General features: G+C 38.3%; 1 long non-coding RNA gene across 1 annotated transcript in view; it reads left to right on the top strand.

Annotated features, from left to right (window-relative positions):
* LOC116420708 overlaps nt 1-20,678 on the top strand; it is a 35,786-nt gene extending 15,108 nt beyond the window's left edge. Inside the window, exons 2-3 of the long non-coding RNA XR_004231117.1 lie at nt 16,382-16,644; nt 20,591-20,678. This is a non-coding gene — a long non-coding RNA (uncharacterized LOC116420708). The remainder of the gene's footprint in view (nt 1-16,381; nt 16,645-20,590) is intronic.
* Nucleotides 20,679-20,957: the final 279 nt, after the last annotated feature.

Below are 20,957 nucleotides of genomic sequence, written 5' to 3'. Positions count from 1 at the left end.
AAGAAAGAGAAATCATAAAAAAAAGAAATGTTTACCTTCCCAGGAAACTAAGCCTTGGGGCTCTAAATTAAAAGCATTTTTCTTCTAATTGGAAATGAAGCAGTAGCTTAGCTAAGGTCTCCCAGTGTGTTCAGAAGCTTGAGGCAGAAGTTCCACAAGAACATACCCAGAAGAGCAACAACAAGCAGTGATTATGAGATCTATACCTAGCAATGATTATAAGACCATCAGAATACCACCAGCAAAGACTACCTGCCCTTAAGACATAGAATGCAGACCCAGGGAGAGCATGAAGACATTCCCAGAGGATTCAGTGGCCCTTCAGTGCTGGAGATATGAATTGACACATTCTATCTGCATATTCTTTCATGTACTTCTATGTAGGTTATTTTGTTTATATTATTTAGAGTTATCTAATCTTCCCCACTGATAGGTTATATAATTATGGAGAGTTTGCCCCACGATTTATGGATAGAAAATGTTTTACTCTTAGTTTTCTTATTATACTATTTAATTAAATGACCTTATTTTGAACTAGATAATCTGTTTTCTGGCTTAGCAAAAGCAAACATAGTGAAGGCTGGTGGGCTATAGTTTTTGAATGAATATGGACCCCTCAAACCATCTTAAATTGGGCGTAACTTTCTGGATGATCCATGTGAGAGATAGCCATGTGGATATCCAAGTATGCCATTTACATTTATTTCTTTTTAAGTACAGCTGGTCAATTTCCTATGCCTCCATTTTAATATCTTAAGGCATTTTCTCCCTTTCCTTTTCATTGGGATTATTTGTCTTTGTGTCTCCATAATTCCACTCCTTGGTATTTCCTATTCTTTCTGGACTGCCTCATTTTGTAAAATTTTTAGTCCATAAGATTATACCTATCCTTTCTCTAAACACTGAAGTATGCTCTCCTAAATCTAGGCTGCATAACTGACTTTATCCATATTTCTTTGTTTTCTTTATCATATTTCTAAGATGGCAAAGTCATTTCCCCCAAAGCTATGAATCATTTTTATTTTAGCAACTAGCCCCTCCTTGATGGCTAGAGTAGGGTCCAGAATAGCAGTTCCCCTTATCCCTTTCTCCACATTTTGAAAGATGAAATTATCATAAAGGCAAGTCAAGAAATTATTAGCTATTCTGCTTTTGGCAGAGAGAACACCAGCACATGTCCAGATAATTGAAGTCCCCCATCACCACTTTATCATGCATCTGTGCCAGGCTTGTGATCTGTTTCCTGAATTCCTCATTTGTTTCCTTTTTTTTTTCTTCTTCTGTCCAAGTGATGATAATATATTCTGATGACAACGTTGATTTTGTTCTTGCTTCCATTCATCTTTGCCCAAATGCTGTCCACCATGTATTCTACTCTCTAGTTCCTAGATTTCCTTACATAAATATATTTTCTTAATATACTCATATTCTCTGTGCACTTCTTACTTATGCTTTTTCTTTTGGATAATATATATCTTTATAGAGCCATTTTCCAGTTTTGGGTTTCATTTCACCAAGATTCAGAGATACTTACAGGGTAGGATTTTAGCTCTTGACATTAGGATTTCTAGTTTGTCTTACTTATAACTCATACTTTCTGTATTCTGCACAGAGATATCTTAAGTCACAGGGTCCTTTCCTGGATCTTGTCTGCTATCAACTTCTTGGTGTTTCTGAGGCCATTATTGCTCTATTATAGCTTGTGTTCCAAGGTAGCTATCTTGGTAAATATATGTATATTCTTTTCTCTCTTCTTCTTCCTTTTAAAAATATAAATATTTTTCTTTTTATGTCATTTTCATTTTCTCCCCTTCTCCACTCAGATAACCTTATAGCAAAGCATAAAATGATGACAAAGGAAAAAGAAGTAATTCAGCAAAACTAAGCATATCAACTATTAACTAAGCAAGGTCCCCCATGTTAACCAAACATGGTCCCCCATCTGGCTTTGGCTACACAACCTCTACATTATCTTTTCTACAGGGCTAAGTTTGGTCATTATAATTACACAGGACTCAATTTCTCTTTTTGTTGTTTCTATTCTTTTCATTTGCCTCACTGTAGTCATTGTTTTCTGCTTCTGTTTGGTTTATGCAAGTCTTCCTATGCTTCTCTATAGTCTTCACAGTTAAAATTCTTCCTCAGACATTTCCTGGTGATGTGATCCTGAGCAAGTCATTAAATTTGTCCTAATTTCAGTTTCTTCATCTGTAAAATAGGAATAATAACAATAACATCTGGGGTAGCTGGATGGTGCAGTGAATAGTGTGCTGGCCCTGAAGCCAGGAAGACCTAAGTTCAAATCCACCTGAGACACTTAATATTTCCTAGCTGTGTGACCCTAGGCAAGTCACTTAACCCCAATTGCTTCAGCCAAAAAAAAAATAACATCTATCTCCCAGAGTTTGAGGATGAAATATTTGTAAAGCACTTTGTAAACATATATCAATGCTAGCTATTATGGTTTTTGTAGCACAGTAATATGCCATCATATTAATGTGCCATGGCTTATTAGACACCCCCTTCATAGAAGGACATCTGTTTTTTCTAATTCTTTATGCTACGAAAAGCATTACTAAAATCATTTTTATAGGAAACTTTTCTTTCTCTCTTTGACCTCTTTGATATACCTATCTAGCAGTGGGATGTCTGAATCAAAGGATATGGAGATTTTTGTAATTTTGCAACATAATTTCGAATTGTTTTTCAGAATAGTTGGATGACTCCACGGTTCCACCACCAGTGTATTAGTACACTTATCTTTCAGCATTGATTATTTCCATATGTCACCTTTGCCAATGTTCCCTTCCAATTTAAAGTCTTTTAAATTAGATTTGAAGGATTCAAGGCAAAATTGGTTCTTCTCATTCTTTTGTAGATGCCTTCCATTCCTAGTCTCAAGGCCTTAATTCCTATATTCTAAATTGTCCCAAAATCTATTCTGAGATATTGCCCTTTTAGCCACTTGGTCACTTCACAAACAACTTCAGTTTCTAAAGTCTCCTTCAATCAGCAGATATGATTAAAAAATATGTGTTTTTAAAGTCTTATCCAAGATTTCTTACATAAAGTCTCATAATCCTTTGTAGTGCTTTTTAGATTTCCTCTAGATACAATTAGCATCATACATTCCCACATAGATTCCAAAAATGAGTAGTAGTCATAGGATTTTTTTTTGGTGGGGGGGAGGATTGGTTCTCCTTCATATCCTGGATACATGCTCTGAGAAGACAGCTGACCTCTCTATTGTTAATATATTAGTTCTTGGCTGAGTGTGACCAAAAACTACCCCTTTTTTCTTTGTTATTGCTATTTGATCATTTTAGTAATGTCTGACTTTCCTTGACCCCATTTGGGGTTTTCATGGCAAAGATACTGGAATGGGTTTTCCATTTCTTTCTCAAGCTCATTTTATAGACAAAGACACTGAGGCAATTAGGGTTAGGTGACTTGTCTGGGTCAATGATGCTCTATCCATTGTGCATCTAACTGACCCAAATATCTGTAATAGCAAGGGAGCAAATGATGTAATAGTTGTAAATTCTGAAGCATGGTATAAATGCCAGTTACTATTGTAATTATTGCAATAGCAGATAGCTTACATGTTTCACTAATAACTACATGTATCAAAAGATCCAGAAGAAGACCCTAGAATATGGAAGATTCTTTCTGGAGGATTTATAGGACATTGTAAATAAGAATCACATAGGAATAGAAAGAAGAGACAGGTTGCAATCTGCAATAAGGGAGGGACTATGCCCATTAATGAAATTGTACATACATCTACAAATGAGTGGTCATGTTTCTCTGACCAGGGAATATGCCTTTGAAAATTGCATTTGACTTCCTAGGGAAGTTTAAAAAGAAAAAAGTAATAGAAGAGATAATATAGTTACTGCCTTTCAGGAATTTTGTTCTTTGTTATAATACACTATCATTCTGTGTAGTTTGAGACATTGTTTTCATTTTCTCTTGTTATTCAGTTTTTTTGATTGTGAGGGTTGTTCAGGGAACCTCTGATTCACTGAATTCTTACCTGACTCACTTAAAGATTGCATATTGGGCAAGCAATAGACATGTGGCAGTATCAAGGTTTTGCCCCTTGTAGATTTAAAGTAATTTTATTCATACCTTAAAAAGGAAATGGCTCACATCTATCCAGAATGGACAATATTCACAGATTACAAAGAGGAAAAAGCTGGGAAAGGGCCATTCACAACTTGTAAAGGAAATATAAATAAGTGTGAATGGTTCATTGTTCTTAGAGATATGAAGAGTTTTCTCATCTAAAGGAGCTAACCATTGGCTGGCTCAAAGTTTGTCCGTATTCTTCCTGGCCATTAAAAAGCAAGCTAAATGACTCAGTGAATAGACCATTAACTCTGGGGTCAGGAGGACCTGAGTTCAAATCTATCCTCAAACACTTGACACTAGCTGTGGCAACTCACTTAACCTTGACTGCCTTGCCATAAAAAAGGCAAGTTAGCTCTCTAGACAGACTTTTGAAGGAAGATGCCTTTGGCAGTGGAAATGAGAGCCAGTTATGGAGGAAGATCCCAGCCCTTGAAAGAATCCCTTTTCATCTTTTCCCTATTTCTCTCCTTGTACGGTTAATAGAAAGTAGATTTTTCTCTCTTCCCTAACACATAGCTTTAGAATTTCGTGGTGGAAATTCTCACCTCGCTCAGTAGGAGATCTAAGAAGACCCAGCTATTGAATAAGGTTGAGCTTAGGGGAAGAACAGTAGCAGGTATCCATCAGAGATAGGTAGTCTTTAAAGATGGCACAAAGAAAGGGGGATAACATCATTTTATCACCAGAAGAGAAAAGACACAGTGGCCCTATATATAATACTACTACTGGAGGCTTGAGTTGCCTTGGCCAGTATAAGTGCCTTTCTACTTGTGTCTATCCACTCTTCCAACTGATACTGAGTATTTGTGAAATGATACACCTCAAGTTAATGAGGAAAATGTATCTAACTATACCATTTCAATAAATGCCTCTCCTCTGAGTTAATTGTGTCATCTGGCTAGCTACTGGAGATAAATGCATTTGTAGGGGCTTGCAAGCTTTAATTTTAGTAGTTCAGACCCACAGAATGCCTTGAACCTGGGGGGTTCATCTCAAGTATAATTTGTAGGTGATAGCCCAGAATGGAGTGCTACATCACCATAGAGGTATCAATAATTTTGTTACTGTGACTGACTTGGGACTTAATGAAATTTCAGTCTTCTAGACGCTGGGCTAACTTTGCTTTATCTGTTATAAGAGCTAGCCATGGTTGTCAATTCCTGAATTCTTAGCAATATTTAAGTTGAATAGTAATATAGACCCAGACACCAAGAAAAATCACTTTCTGGGGGTAACTGTGAGACAAATGATTAATTCCTGGTGTCCTCCTCCTACTCTATAAAGGGCTAGGCCAAGCACTAGGTTAATGGCTAGATTTATAACCTTTCATCAAGGGGTGCTTCTTAACAAACACTAGCTTGAACGGACTCAAAAATAGCTGATTGTTAAATTTTCAGTGTGAGCATTTACACCACAGAAATCAGCATAAATCAGGGCTTGAATTATCGTTTTATTGACTGTGTAGGCTTAAGGAAGTAATGGGGGAAATGTTACTAACTTATATTAAACTTAAAAGTCTCTCATGCATACTTCAGAGACCTAGATGTTAAACATTTACCAGCAGACTGCTGATTCCATCCCTGGGGAAGGGAGAAATTGTTGAGAAGTGAAGTTGTTTTCTTGGAGCCACAGGCACAGGAATTATTTGCTAGTGATCTATTCTCCCAGTGCTTTCTATTTTATCTAAATTGTTCTTATTCATACTATATGAGGATGTAGGATAAATATTAATATAATTGTTTTAAAAGAGAGGAGATGCAGTGGATGGGGGCTCATGAACATTATTGTAAGTAGCTTTGAACACAAAGCTGGGAAGATTCTTGGGATTAGCAATCACGAGCACAGTGACATTGAATTATCAAAATATTGAAGTATTAGAGCTGGAAAGGATTTTAGATATTAGCTTATCTTATTCCTACTCTATACTCATTTTACAAATGGGCTAACTAGGGCCTTAACTATTGGGAAAATTCAAGGATTGAACATAAGTATGTGGCTGTGGGGGTAGGGGAAAGAAGGAAGCTTGGACAGAGACTGCCAGGAAAATGCCGTTTTCAGCCTTCTACGGTTCACAGTGGTGTAGTTCATTAGGCCAATTTCATTTGCTTGGTAATTATGCAACCCAATTAACTTGGTTTCATTCTGCCAGCCCTGAGTGCCCCTCTTCCCTCCAATAGGAGTCTACCTTTGCCGTGGGCAAAAACAAAACAAGACAAAAAAAAGCTCTCGACATGCACTCCCTCCCTTTGGGTGATGGATCAATAACGTCTCCCTGTATTTATCATGGGACTCTGGTAAGATCTTTAGGGCTCTTTAAATTAGATCATATATTACATCTCATCCTTTCTTTTTTGACCAAGATCACACTGAGGGTTAGAAACAGAGAAGGGGCTAAAACCAGATTTCCTAATTTTGTTCCAATATACTGATTTAGAAAAATAGGATGTGAAAAGAGATGTTTAGAACATGTTTTGTTCAGAGATCACAAACTATGTCACCGAAGGGGGCCTTAGAGACTATGCATTCCAACAATTTCATTATTATTCTATTAAGTGATGCTAGATAGAGTGATTGATTCAGGACTATCAGAGTTTAAATCCTACTAACACTGTGATTTCAGTTTCCTCATCTACAAAAGGGGGATAAGAATAGCACCATCAAAATAGAATTGTTGTGAGGATCATATGAGATAGCATTTGTAAGCCAATTTTTAAACCTTAAAAGTGTTATGTAAGTGCTATTTAGAATAATAATTATTATTAAGAAAACTGAGGCTGGAGAAGAAAAAATAATTGACTTGATGAAGGTCACTTATCATCAGTGGCAGTCATATTTGAAGCCGAGTTTTCAAAATTCCTAGGTTTGGACCCTTTCCTATTCAACCAACTTTAAGAATGGCTCAGTATTATGGGGCCAGCCTGACAGCTTTTGAACACATTAATAATTTTTATTTTGTTTTTATTGCTACTGTAGATTGGTTATTTTTTTTAAAAAAATAATTAATTATGCCTTACCCACTCAGAAGCCTGAAGGCTTGCTAAGGATACAATTTTTTTTTAATTAAAAAAGTCCATCATCAGTGAATTAACATATTGTTAATTCACAAGTTCCTGACTCCAGGGTTTATTTCCTATCAGCAAAGGGCTTGCGGCCCCTGATGAATCCTCCTAGAGTTATCAGCTTGAAAACAGCTTAGGTTTCCATTGCCTCTCATATATTTCATGTAAGTGGGAAGTACAGAAATTGCCAAGCTTGGCAGAACCAGATCCAGCTATTGACTAACCCCATGGCTAGGGTTTGTAGAATATTAAACCTCAGAACAGAGCGTCCAGTGCCCAGAATTGTTTCTGACATTCTTTAGCCTTCTGATTTCTTTTTATTTTTGTCTCCTGATTTCTAAGGAAAATTTTCCTGGGATTTGAGTTGGAAGACCTCAGTTTGAGTATCTGCCAATTATTAGCTGTGTGGCCTTCCAGCTATAATATCACTATGATTTGGGAAGGACTGGAGTGGAGTCCACCTCATTGTAACTGAGGGAAGCTAAAAGTCAGCCTTTCACCTGAAACCCAGTCCCTGGTGATGCAGAAACCAGGTGGCTCCCACCTTCATTCTGGCTTTGGGAGTCCTGCTATGTTTCACTCATGTCTGTTAGATAAGGCCCCATAATTGGGAAGGATCCAGAGACTGGGGGATACATCCCAGGCTTTTCCCGATGGTTCTGGGGAGATCAAACCACTACTGACTCCCACCCATTCCCCCCCCCCAATTATTTTCTTTAATATAGGCATTATAGAAACTGTAGACAGAGCTGGGTTACTGAAGCACAGAATCTTATACATATTATCAGAAAGGGGTGGAATGTCAATGGCCATTTAACCCAACTCACATCTGAACAAGAGTACCTGCTATACTGGGGCTTAGCACTTTATTTTTGCATACTGGACATACTGAGCAGTTTGGTGAAGGCTCTTAATCCAGTCTCTAAATAATGCTTCGAAACTCATAAAATAAAACACATAAGATTACAGATGAAACCAATTATACAGGAATAATTATCAAAATTTTAAAAAGAAAAAGAATAACTCATGGATCTCAAGTCCTGCTGCAGAACAGTTTGGTAGCCTACATCTGAAAGCTTTTAGTGAGGAAGAACCTCCAAAGGTAGCATATTTCACTATTTAAATACCACAACTCTGATTTGGGTGAGATTTTCCTTAAATCAACTTTAAATCTAAACATTTGATAATTCTATTATGAGACAGAGACAGCATGTTGCAGTAGACAGAACACTAGGACTTGGAACCACGAAGATCTGGATTTGAATCTTGACCTATACATTTATTAGCAGTGTGTCCTTGTGCCAGGGTTTTAATCTCTCTGGGTCTCAGTTTCCTCATCTATGAAATGGGAGGGTTAGACTCAATAATTTCTAAGGTGTCTTTAAATCTGTGGTCCTATAACTTGGATTTGTGTCCCAGCTCAGCCATTTCTTGGTAATGCTGTAGAAAAAATAAGACAACATTATTATTCATGTTATCATAGAATCTTGAAACCTCAAGGATAAAAGGCATGTCAGGTGGTACCTAGTCCAGTGTATTAGTATCTGTACAAGAATTCCCACTACATTATGCCTGACTAGTGATCATCCAATTCGAAGGCTTGTAGAGAAAAGAACCTATTACCTCTCTGGGGCTCACTACTTCAAAGCAACTTTGATTCTTAATATTTGTTGTTGTTCAGTCATTTTGATTGGTCTGACTCTTTAGGACCCCATGTGGAATTTTGTCACTAAAAAGAGTTGGCCATTTTCTTCTCCAGCTCATTTTATAGATGAGGAAACTGAGGCAGATGAGATTAAGTGGATTGTTTAAGGTTGCTTAGTCAGTGTCTGGGGCCATATTTGAACTTAGGAAGATGAGTTTTCTTGGTTCTATCTATTGCAACACTTAACTGTCCTATTAATCAGAAATCTCCCTTTCTGATACTTGTTCCTCCCTTTGGGATTGATCAGGACAAGTACAACTATCATGACTACTTTTTAACTGAAAGACAGTTATCTTATCCTCCCTTAGTCTTCTCTCCACTAGGCAAAATCTTCCCAGGTCCTTTAGCCCCTCCTCTGACCTGGCCAGGTCTCGAGCCCATCAGCAAAGTACTCATTTTTTCTGGAGATGTAACTTGGTTGGGATAACTTCTGGTACAATGCATAAAGTGGTGAGCCTAGAATCAGGAAGACTTAATTCATGAGTTTAAGTCTGTACAAGTCACTTGACCTTGTTTATGTTAGTTTACTCATCTGTAAAATGAGTTGAAGAAAGAAATGACAAAATTCTTCAGTATTTTTATTAAGAAAACCTCAAATTGTCTTGATCCAAGTCCAGGCTCCTTAGTGGGACTGTCCATCAAGTCCTGAGCTTTTACTTAGATAGGCCACAGACTGGTCTGGTGGAAAGAGCATTGGGTTTCATACTTACATGTCCTATGGTTAAACCCCCTCTCTGTTACTTACTTACTCCTTGGGTAACCTTGAACAAGTCATTTAGCAGCTAACATTTATATAATACTTTGTGGTTTGATCATTTGATCCTCATAACAACCGTGGGAGGTGAGTAGTATTTTTATCCTCACTTTACAGTTATAGAAACTGAGGCTGACAATGAGATGAAGCGATTTGAACAGGATCTCACAACTAGCAAGTGTAAAAGGCAGAATATGAAGGTGGATCTCCCTGCTCCAAGTGTCACTTAACTGCCTCAGTTTATCCATCTGTAAAACAAGGCACAGGCCTCTATACCCCATTTCCATTTCATTGCTTTAGGAATTTATTGTGTATGAGGTTCTTTGGAAGAGAAATTGCTTTGGAAAGAAAGTCTCTGCTCCTTTACCTCCCAACTCTGAGTCTTCTTTGTAGGAGAAAACGTGATGACCCCAGTCAGGGAGGCAGCCTTTGTTCTTTGGATGGAGGTGTGTGTGGGGTGGTCTCTCCAGCTCTTCAAGGCTGCTGCTGAACAAGTGGGTGAATCAGATCCTGACTACATTCCACCCACTACACAGAGAAAGGGAGAGAGAGCCAGCCTACAAGATTTTTTTTTCCTTTTTCTGAGATCATTTGATCTTAAAATCACATATCACCTCCCCATATTATACTCATAGAATCACACAATCACAGATCACCAGAGTGGGGCAGAATCTAACCCCATTTACCTCTTCTTGGTTTGTTTCTAGGCCTCGATGAAATGATAATGATATTAATCATAATATTAGCTAACACTTTTATAGTGCTTACTAAGTGTCAAGCATTGTGCTAAATGGTTTATAATTATCTCTTTTGATCTGCCCAACTCTGAGAAGTTGGTGCTATTATTGTCCCCATTTTACAGATGAGGAGACTGAGGCAGATCTAGGCTAAGTGATCTGCCCAGAGTCATATAGCCAGTCACTGTCTGAGGCTGGATTTGAATTCAGGCCCTTCTTACCTTAGGCCAAGTGATATAGCCATTGTACCACCTAGCCACTTCAAGTTGTAGATATAGAGTCGCGGCATCTGGATGATTGTTGTTACTAGTCATCACTCTGCTATTCGCCATCTAGATGACCTTGGATCAAACACTCTTTTTGGAACTCTTAAATATTCATGAAAGAAATGAGGAATTTGGTCATAATGATTTCTAAAGTCCTTTCTAACTCTAAATCCTATGGTCTCCTCTTTCCAGAAAGGAAGTTACAACATGTGGAAAAATAAATTGGTGACTCAAAGAAGGATTGGGAAGGGAGTGGGGTCCCTTCCCCTCTCATCATCTCAAATGATATAAAATTAATAAAGCACTTAGCACAACATCTGGCACATAGTAGGTGCTTAATAAATGCTTGTTCCTTTCTCTTTCTCCTTCTCATTTGCCTGAGTCTACTTTCTTTGACATGTATCCAGTTTTCTTTGGTCTAGTCCCCCAGACTTTCTCTCTTTCATCTACTCATACCCAGCCCTCTCTATTCAGGTTGCTAAATTTCTCCACTTTGCCATCCATGCATGCCGATTTTGTTCCCTGCCCTCTCTAACTTCATTAATCTTTACCCCATTTCTTCAAAAGGCTTGGAATCATTGAATGGAAAAGTTTAGAGCTTGAGGGAAACTCAGAGTCATGGATAGAAGGAGCCTTAGGTCATCTGGTTCAATTTCCTTGTTTTACAAATAGGAAGATAGGAAGAGACTAAGCCCAAACTGAGTCTAGACTAAGCCCAAGCTGAGTCTAGAGTAAGTAAGTGGCAGAGTTGGACCTAGAATTAAAAGTCTCCCTGAGTCATCTGATCTCTCTCTTTCCTCTCCCCATTCCAAATGCCCATCGCTGCCCAGTAAATTCTTTATCTACTCTTCAAATCCCAGACCATTGCCACTTCCTCTGGGAAGCTTTCCTTGATTTATTCCTCTACTTGGAAGTCATCTCTCCCTCATCTGATTTCATAGTTCTTTTATTCTCTCTTCTATATCGCAACCTTTGTGAAATGTGAACTATTACAAAAAACAAAAACAAAAACCATTGTTCCCCCAGGGAGGTGGTGATGAGGTGAAAACTTGGCCAAGAAATATGTTTGAAGTGAGCCATAGTTTGTCCATGTCCCTCACCCATTTCTGTTTGAGCTTCACCTCTCTATAACTATGCTGAACTCTGTACTCTTCCGAGTGCTACTTTGGAAGTTGCTGCTTTATGTTTCTCTTCCTTCTTCTCTGTGCCTCACTTTTCAAACTCTTTTTCAGGAATAAATAATTTTTCTTCAAGATTCAGCTCAAGTAATATTTTCTACATAAAGTATTCTCTATTTCCTTAATTGCTGGAGCCTTCCTTTTCAAAATAACTTGTATCTAACTACTCTATATTCATTTGCATTTATTTGTATCATATACTTATGCACATAAATTAATATATGCATATTGTTACCCAATTGTTTCTGAGTCTTCATGACCCCATTTGGGGGTTTTCTTGACAAAGATACTGGAGTGGTTTGCTGTTTTCTGCTTCAGTGAATCATTTTTTGGTCAGTGATCAATGGGGCAAATAGAGGTTAAGTGCTCTGTCACATACTTAGGAAGTGTCTGAGTTGGATTCTCAGTCAGGTCTTCCTGGCTCCAAACTCAGTGCTCTATACATAGTGTCACCTAGATGACCTTATATATTATATATGGGTACACACTGATACACATACATATGCATATGTATGAATGGATGTATACACATGGAGATATGTGTATATATTCACATATAAACGTGTGTATATTAATATTTTCTCTTCTATTAGAATGTAAGCTCCTCATAAGTAAGAATTCTTTCATTCATTGTATTTATATATTTATATCCCCATAACTTAGCACAGTGCCTAACACATGGTAGGTGCTCAATAAATACTTGTTTGTGTGTATATATATATATATATTTACATACAAAAATATGTACATTTACACATACATATAAACACACATATATACTATTTATTTCTTTGAACACTTGTTTTCCCTCCTCAAATTAGAATGTAAACTGAAGTCAGGGATTGTTTAATTTTGTCTTGTTACCCCCAATGCTAAGGAAACTGCCTGGAATACAGTAGTACTTAATAAATGTTTGTTTAATTGAATCTAATTGAATTCAGTTGTTTCTGGTACTTTGGACTCTGGGTCTCCAGAGATTTGGACAGATGGAAGCGAATGGTGTGGGACCTAGGGAATAATGTGAGCAAAGAAACAGAAGAGAGACAATATAAGATGTGTACAAGCGTAGTAATCCATCCACATGAACTAATTATCTAAGTGTAAACTTCAAAGTTATTTTTAATTATTTCTAAAAGTTATATTTAGTTAGTTATTTCTATTACTCTCACTTACTTATCACATCCACTCAGTTACAAAGTCCTATTATTTCTAGCTCCTAAATATCCATAATCATAGGGTGTTAATAGTAGGAAAGCCCTTAAAGATATTCTGGTTTAAGCCCCTCATTTTAGAGATGAGAAGATAAGGCTCCTAAAGGACTATCGTCTTCTCTCTCAAGGTCGCACAGAAAGTCAGGACTGAGACTCAACCTGAGATTTCATGACTTCTAATCCAGGGGTCATCCCCTGCCCCCATTTTATCATGCTGGTCTCTCCCCTCCTTTTTTCCCCTCTCCTCTCTTACAATCCCTAGTCTAGACCCTCATGATGTTTTGCCCGAATTGGGGTTTGAACCCCCTAACTGGACTCCTTTTTTCTAGTCATTCCCCATCCATTCCATCAGTCATCTTCTAAATACAAAATTCTGGTCGCACTCCTTTGAATGAATTCCTATTACCTGCAGGAAAAAAGGCCATCAAAACTCTTCTCTAATGTTTACTAGCACCTACCAGATTCCAGGCACTATGCAAATCATTTTACATTATCATCTCATTTGGTGCTTACAACACACTAGGAAACAGATGAGGGTGGATGACAAGAGATGCTCTGGGATTGATGACCTGGATAGAATGCAGAGTTTGAGATATCTGATGAGTTAGATGAGTTTCCATCCACAGTAAGGTTGGCTCAGCTTCAGTGCCTTCCAAGTTCTACTTCTCCAGCAAGAAGAGCATCTCCTATGGTTGGGAGGGTACTCTTCCAGGTGAGGAAAAGTGGAAGTAGTAAGGCAATAATCAATAAGCAAACATTAAGCACCGACTATATGCAAGGTGCTGTACTAATCTCCGGGGATACACATAAGAATAAAAAAAAATAATCTCTACCTTTAAGGAGATTACAAACTAATGGAGGAAGACAATATACAAGGAAGCTAAAAAGCTGAGTGGGGATCAGGCTGCCTGGAGTATGATGTTCATGGAGTTCATGGAGTTGAAACTATGCAGAGTAGCTGATGGAAAATGGGCAGTCAATCAACAAGCATTTATTAAATACATACTATATGCTAAGGCAAATGATGTGACATCTAAAGTAGATGGTTAGTTGAAACAGATTACTCTTCTGTAAATTATACCCTAGAAAATTACCCAGAGGCACAGAGAGATTATGGCTTGCCTAGTGTCACACAGCCAGGATGTGTCTGAGGTGAGACTCAAACCCAGACTTTTGGCTGCTGAGGCTGTTTTTTAAAATTGATTATTCCACTATCTTTCACTAAAATTTTGACATATTTAAGAAATACACCAAACTATAAATAATTTTGGGAGTTGCTGGCTTTATGTATAATTTTTTGCTGTTATTTTTATTCTTGACAGTATTTGGATATCTGTGTTTATTGATGCTAAGTTTATTTTTTTTTCAAATGTCTTTCACAGTCTCCCTCCCCCACCTCTCATCCCACCATCACCGAAACACTTGGAGAAGGAGAGCTCCACCTCTACTTCAGGGAGGGAGGAAGAAAGGGAGGGAGTTAATCAGGCTTGGCAGCTGGTTCTGAGAGGGGGCCAGCCCCTGCAATATGCAAATGTGAACTATTTCCAGCAGATGTATAATCTCAGCCTGGCGCCCACGACCACTACCACTGTCACCCAAAAATCTGGTTTTTTCTAACCCACCTATACTTGGTGGGCCCCAGAAACTTTTCTTAGCACAGTTGGCAGGGATCAGTCTCATAGTCTGAAGGGGCTAAATTGGAGCCTCAGACAGGGTCTCCTGCATGAGAGATGAGTGATACAATGGAAAGAACACTAGCTTTGGCTCTGAGCCCCTCAGCCTTGAAACATGCTGCTTGACAACGACTAGTAGAGACCAGGGGCGAGTTGGGTAACCTGTCCAAGCCTCAGTTCCCTCATCTGTAAAATTGTCCTAACAAGACCTGAGATACTTCTTTTTTTTTTTTTTCTATGATTGTGAGGATTTAATTTCTAGACCAGATCTATGATTTCACTGATGTTAGGAAGCTCCCAAAATGGTAGCATTCTCTTACCAATGAAAATTAGCCCTTCCTCTGAACCTTAAAACCTTATAGGGTCGCCTAGGGGCACTGAGCTGACCAGTAACTTGCCCAGAATAACCCAGCAGGTACCAGTCAAAGGTATGACATGGTCCCAGGTCGGTTGGACTCTGAGGCAAATTCTCTAGCCTTCCTGCCTCTAACTTACTCTTTCTCTATATACATACATACATACATATACATTATATCCTATACATATAAAGTAACTATTATATATAGTCAAAGTTTATAGAACACTATGTATATAATGTAAATAGGTTTTACAGAACCACATAAATATAAAACCACGTAAATATACATGTGCATATACAAACATAGCTATATGTATTATATTTACATACATATTATATATGCATGTAAAGCAATTTTATATTTTTATATAGTCAAAGTTTATAGAATTCTCTATGTATGTATAAATAGGATTATAGAACATGTATATACTCATCTATGTATATACACATGTATATATACAAACATAGCTATATATATATTATAAACCTATATATTGTATACACATATATACATGCAAAGCAATTTTATATATAATCAAGGTTTACAGAACACTATGTATACACATACACCTACAGATTTATCCATCTATACACAGGTATAGATAGAATGCATTTAAATATGTAATAATTATATATTATATATTATATATAATCAAGGTTTACAAAATACTATATATGTTGTATAAATCGGTTTATAAAACCTACATTATATATGATAGAACTAGGAACAAAGAGGTAATTTTTTGTTTGGTGAAAGAAAATATTCCCCAATGATTAGAGCTATTCCAAAGTAGAAATAGGGTGACTTGGGAGGGAACAGTCAGTCAGTCAACAAACAATCTGCATATTATTGTGTTTTGGCTCATACCAAGGGAAGATCCAACTGGAAACACACAGAGGTGGAGGAATGAGAGAATAACTAGTAAGGGGAAGTGGGTCAGGGGCAAGAGGATGACTATATGTCAGGAACAAAGAAGTTCTGACCTGAAGATCTTTGGCCACAGGAGGAGGCAGAAAGGACTCAACAAGCTAAGAGACTCTGCCCTTGAACTTGGTGATCTAGTTTATGCAGACTTCTAATCAGTCCCCCTACTCATGGGAATGTGGGGCTTTGGAAATCATTTTATTCTACAAAAGAGGAAACTGAAGTCCACAAGGCATTGTGGCTTTCCCAAAATCACACAGAGGGCCAAGTATTTGAGTCTGAATCTCCAAATACAGGATTCTTTCCATTGACGTATAAGGCTCTTCCATTTTTAAGATCATACACTGAATTACAAGGTCCTCTTGTGTTTGTTGTTTGCAGGCTACAAAAATCATTTGGTGTGATGGAACAAAAATCCATCTTAAAGATTTTCCAGAAGTGAGGTGTCTCCCATGCTAATGTGAACCGGTTCAAGATTCCTTGATGTATATGATGGCAAAAATGACTTTGTTCAATGACCCATCTGATTATTAACATCAAGAGAGGAATAAAACAGGGTGAAACATGATTGCCAAAGGTGTTTGTCTCCATTGAGGAGGATGTCCTGCATGGCTGCCAAATAAAAGAACATTTTGCAATTGATGGTAGGTCCTGCAGATGCTCCTATGCATAGATGACATTGTCTGATTGCACCAAGTCCCAGAACATTATAGGGCTTCCTAAATGAGATCCATAATCACCTGAATTCAGCCAAGGCTGATCTTTGCTTTATAGAACACTATATATGTAACCATACATATACAGATTTATCCACATATCCACAGGTATACATAGAATGCATTTAAATATGTAATAATTATATATTATCTATAATCAAGGTTTACAAAATACTGTATATATTGTATAAATAGGTTTATAAAACCTACATTATATATACAAACATAGTATTATACATACACATACATACATATGTATTTATATACATTTATAGGTACACATATGCATGTAAAGTATAATTAGGGCCGCTCAAATGCTTTGGGTGAGGACCATGGGCTTCATAGAGATGAAAAAACTATCCCTATCCTCTTTTTTTTTTTTGGCATCTTATAACATGCCAGGTACTAGTTAAGGTCTGGTTCTTATTTCTACCCTCAAAAGTGGGGAATGGATTCTAAGAAGTCAATATAAATAGCTGATGGGTATGTTTCCTTTTATTTGCTTGTTTGTTCTATTTTGTTTTTTAGTGATAGGAAGTAATAATTTTATTTTTTTAACTTTGCTTAGTTTCTTTTTATTAAAGCTTTTATTTTCAAAACATATACATAGATAATTTTCAACACTCACCCTTGAAAAACCTTGTGTTCCAATTTTTCCCTCCTTGCCCCAACCCTAGAAGGCAAGTAATCCAATATATGCTAAATGTGCAATTCTTTCATACGTATTTCCACAATTATCATGCTGCACAAGAAAAATCAAATCAAAAAAGAAAAACATGAGAAAGAAAACAAAATACAAGCAAACAACATCAAAAAAGTGAATCCACACTCAGTTCCCACAGTCCTCTCTGGGTGTAGATGGCTCTCCTCATCACTGAACAACTGGAACTGGTTTGAATCATCTCATTGTTGAAGAGAGCCACGTCCATCAGAATTGATCATCGTATAATGATCTCCTGGTTCTGCTCACTTCACTCAGCATCAGTTCATGTAAGTCTCTCCAGGCCTCTCTGAAATCTTCCTACTGGTCATTTCTTATACAACATTAATGTTCCACAACATTCATTTATTCAGCCATTCCCCAACTGATGGGAATTCACTCAGTTTCCAGGATAGGTATGTTAACATATGGACCTAACTTGTGAAGCAGTTTTGTATAAGGACACAAGGCTCCAGGAATGTGAATTTTCTTTCAACATTCTATTATGAGATAATTTAGAATGATTTCACTGAAGGTTGTGACTCCCAGTCTAGAATACTCTACCGAGAAATTAGGAGACAATATATGAATCCTTCATGGCCAGAATGTTCTTCCTTCTCTTCTCCATCTCTTTAAGACTGAGCTCAAATCTCATCTGCTACAGAAAGTTTTTCCTATCTTATTTCTCCCCCATTCCTCATCTGCTAGCATCTTCCCTCTGAAATTACCTCCTTTTTTGTTGTTGTTGTTTTTGATTAGTCACGTCTGACTCTTTGTGACCCTATTTGAAGTTTGTTTGTTTTTTTGGCAAAGGTACTGGAGTGGTTTGCCATTTCCTTGTCTAGCTCATTTTTACAGATGAGGAAACTGAGGCAAACAGTGAAGGGACTTGCCCAGGTTTGCACAGTTATTAAGTATCTGAGGCAAGATTTGGATCCAAGTCCTCCTGACTCTAAGGCTGGCACTCTAACCATTATGCTGTCTAGTTGCCCTCCCTCCCCATCCTGCATCATCCTCTAAGGCCTTTACAAACTTCTCCAATATCTAGGCTTGTGCTGGGTACTACTTGTTGAGGGTAAGGACTGAATTATAAAAAGAGATAAAGAAAACATTGTTTGAGATCCCCAGGAACTCACAGCTTCCCTGAGGGAGGGGAGGCCGGACACAACCAAATGAACACATAGAAAGTGAATATTTACCAGTTGAACAATAAAAGCTGTGGGAAGTCAGAGTGCAGAGAAACTGGGAAGGTCAGGGAAGCCTTCCTGGAGGAAGCTTGCTGAGGAGAGGAGGGGGGGCAGAGCTCTATGACTGGGAGGAATGTCCTTGAACAAGGGCATTGAAGTGGGACTCAGCCTGGTGTGCCAGGGAGGCAGATTATGGATAATAAATCTTCTTCAGCAAAGGGGTGATCATTTATTAAATGCTTTATGCATTTCAAAGCTCTTTCAAATCCATTATCTCTCTTGATCCCTGCAGCAGTTCCAGGCGAGAGGCAGTGCAAGGATGAGGCTTCCTGTTTTTTAAGACTAACTATCAACAAGAGAGCAATTGAATAAGATTAAGTGTTCTCTGGTACTGGGGGAAGAGCCCAGCTCTGGGAGTTCTAGGCACAGAATGACAGGTTCAAAGCTGGAAGAGCCTTTGATGATTATTTGGTCCTAGTCATTCATTTTACAGATGAGGAAACTGAGACCTAAGGAAGGAAAATGATTAGGCCAATGTTGTACAGGTACCAGGTGGGAGAGGTGAGATTTGAACCCCAGTACTTTGAATACAAATTCAGCTCTCAGGGGAGTTAGTTGGTGCAGTGGATAGAGCATCAGCTCTGAAATCAGTAGGGCCTGAATTCAAATTTGACCCCAGACACTTGACACTTCCTAGTTGTATGACCCTGGGCAAGTCACTTAACCCCACCTGTCTCAGCAAAAAAAAAATCAGCTCTCAATTCTGATGCACCATGTTCCCCTGCTATGACACTCATTTGCTCTGAAGGTTTGAATAAGTGACCTTCCCTTTCTGGTTTTCCGTTTCTCTATCTTTTTAGGGGGAGAGAGAAATTCTTACCCGATTACCTTCCTGGAGCCATTGTGGCTTCCTGGAGCCTGTTTGCCTTAGTTCCCTCATGTATAAAATAAGATGGAGAAGGAAATGGCAAACCACCCTAGTATCTCTGGCAGGGAAACTCCAAACCGGGTCTCTAAAAATTGGACCAGTTAGGAATGACTGAACAAAAACTAGCCTGCTAAGTGACTGTGGGAGGATCACTTGTTCAGTTTCAATACAGAATTGGCATTGAGCTTTACATGGATCAGTCGATTTCTTCCAAGACTCCCATTATTGGGGTGGCTGGATGTGTAGAACACTGATCCCAGAGTCAGGAAAATCAGAATTCAAATCCAGGCCCAGGCACTGACTAGCAGTTTAACTCTGAGCAAGTTCTATTTACTCATCTATAAAATGGGAAATAATAAGAACACCTCCCAGGGTTATTGTAAGGATCAAAGGAGATAATATTCTTATAAAGCACTTAGCACAGCTCCTGACACATAGTGTTAGCTCAATAAATACTCATTTCCTTCCCTCCTTTTGAATCTAAGCCTTGCTTTTCCTACTATCCAACTCAATTCAATTTGATAAACATTTATTAAGCTTTATTGTACTGCTTCCCTACCTACCTTAGTTCCGATAGGTAGAGTAAGCCCAGATTGTGGAGGGCTTAGAATGAAAAGGCAGAAGGGGGTGGCTGCCATCAGAGATGACGTTTGTTCTGGGCCTGAATACCCCATCTTTGACAATCAAAAGAGAACTGTTTATGTAGACAAGGAGAGTAAGAGGAAATGATCCTTCCTGTGCCCAGAGAATGAAAAGGTTTTGCCAGCGATCACACTCCTCCCTCTCTCTTCTTCAGTTTCTTTTCTGCTGGGATTAATAGTTCCTCACAAGCCAGTCTCCCATGGCACAGGTACCTGTCAGCAAACTCAGCCGTGTTGACGTCAGGGCTTCTGGGATGCTCAAAATCCCCAGACTACGTTACAGGATGCTGAAGGAGCTGTCACTAAGCCCTAGTTCTTAATGTCTGGAGTTGCCATATATGGAGTCTTATAAGGCTGGGGGTACAGATCCTGTTTTCTTTCTCAGTGTTTTAGAAGCTATTGATTTAATTCCATCTAGGTCTTTACTTGATACCATTGAGCTGTGGACAGAGGACTTGGAGAAGACATAAGAGAGAAGAAGAAATGGGACAATGGACATTGCCCTGGAGGAGAGAGTCCCTGGTATAGATGACCATGGCCAGCATGGGAAGAAGGTGAAAAACCAGGACCTGGGAGAATGGAACTTGAAAATGTTTAGTGTAGAGACTAGAAGGCTGTTCTGGATAGGACTCCAGGTATAGTGGGGAAGCAAGCTATTAAATTTAATTTAAAGGTGATAGGAACCTTTCAGGTTAACCTTCTCAGGTTTCTGGCCATTTTACAAATGAGGAAGCTGAAACACAGCACATAGGCTTTGAGTCTGTACTTAGGACTTCCTGACACTA

Source organism: Sarcophilus harrisii, chromosome 1 (genome assembly GCF_902635505.1).
Source record: "Sarcophilus harrisii chromosome 1, mSarHar1.11, whole genome shotgun sequence".
NCBI lineage: Eukaryota > Metazoa > Chordata > Mammalia > Dasyuromorphia > Dasyuridae > Sarcophilus > Sarcophilus harrisii.
The sequence above is the reverse complement of the archived record's forward strand: the minus strand, read 5'-3'. Positions and strand labels throughout refer to the sequence as shown.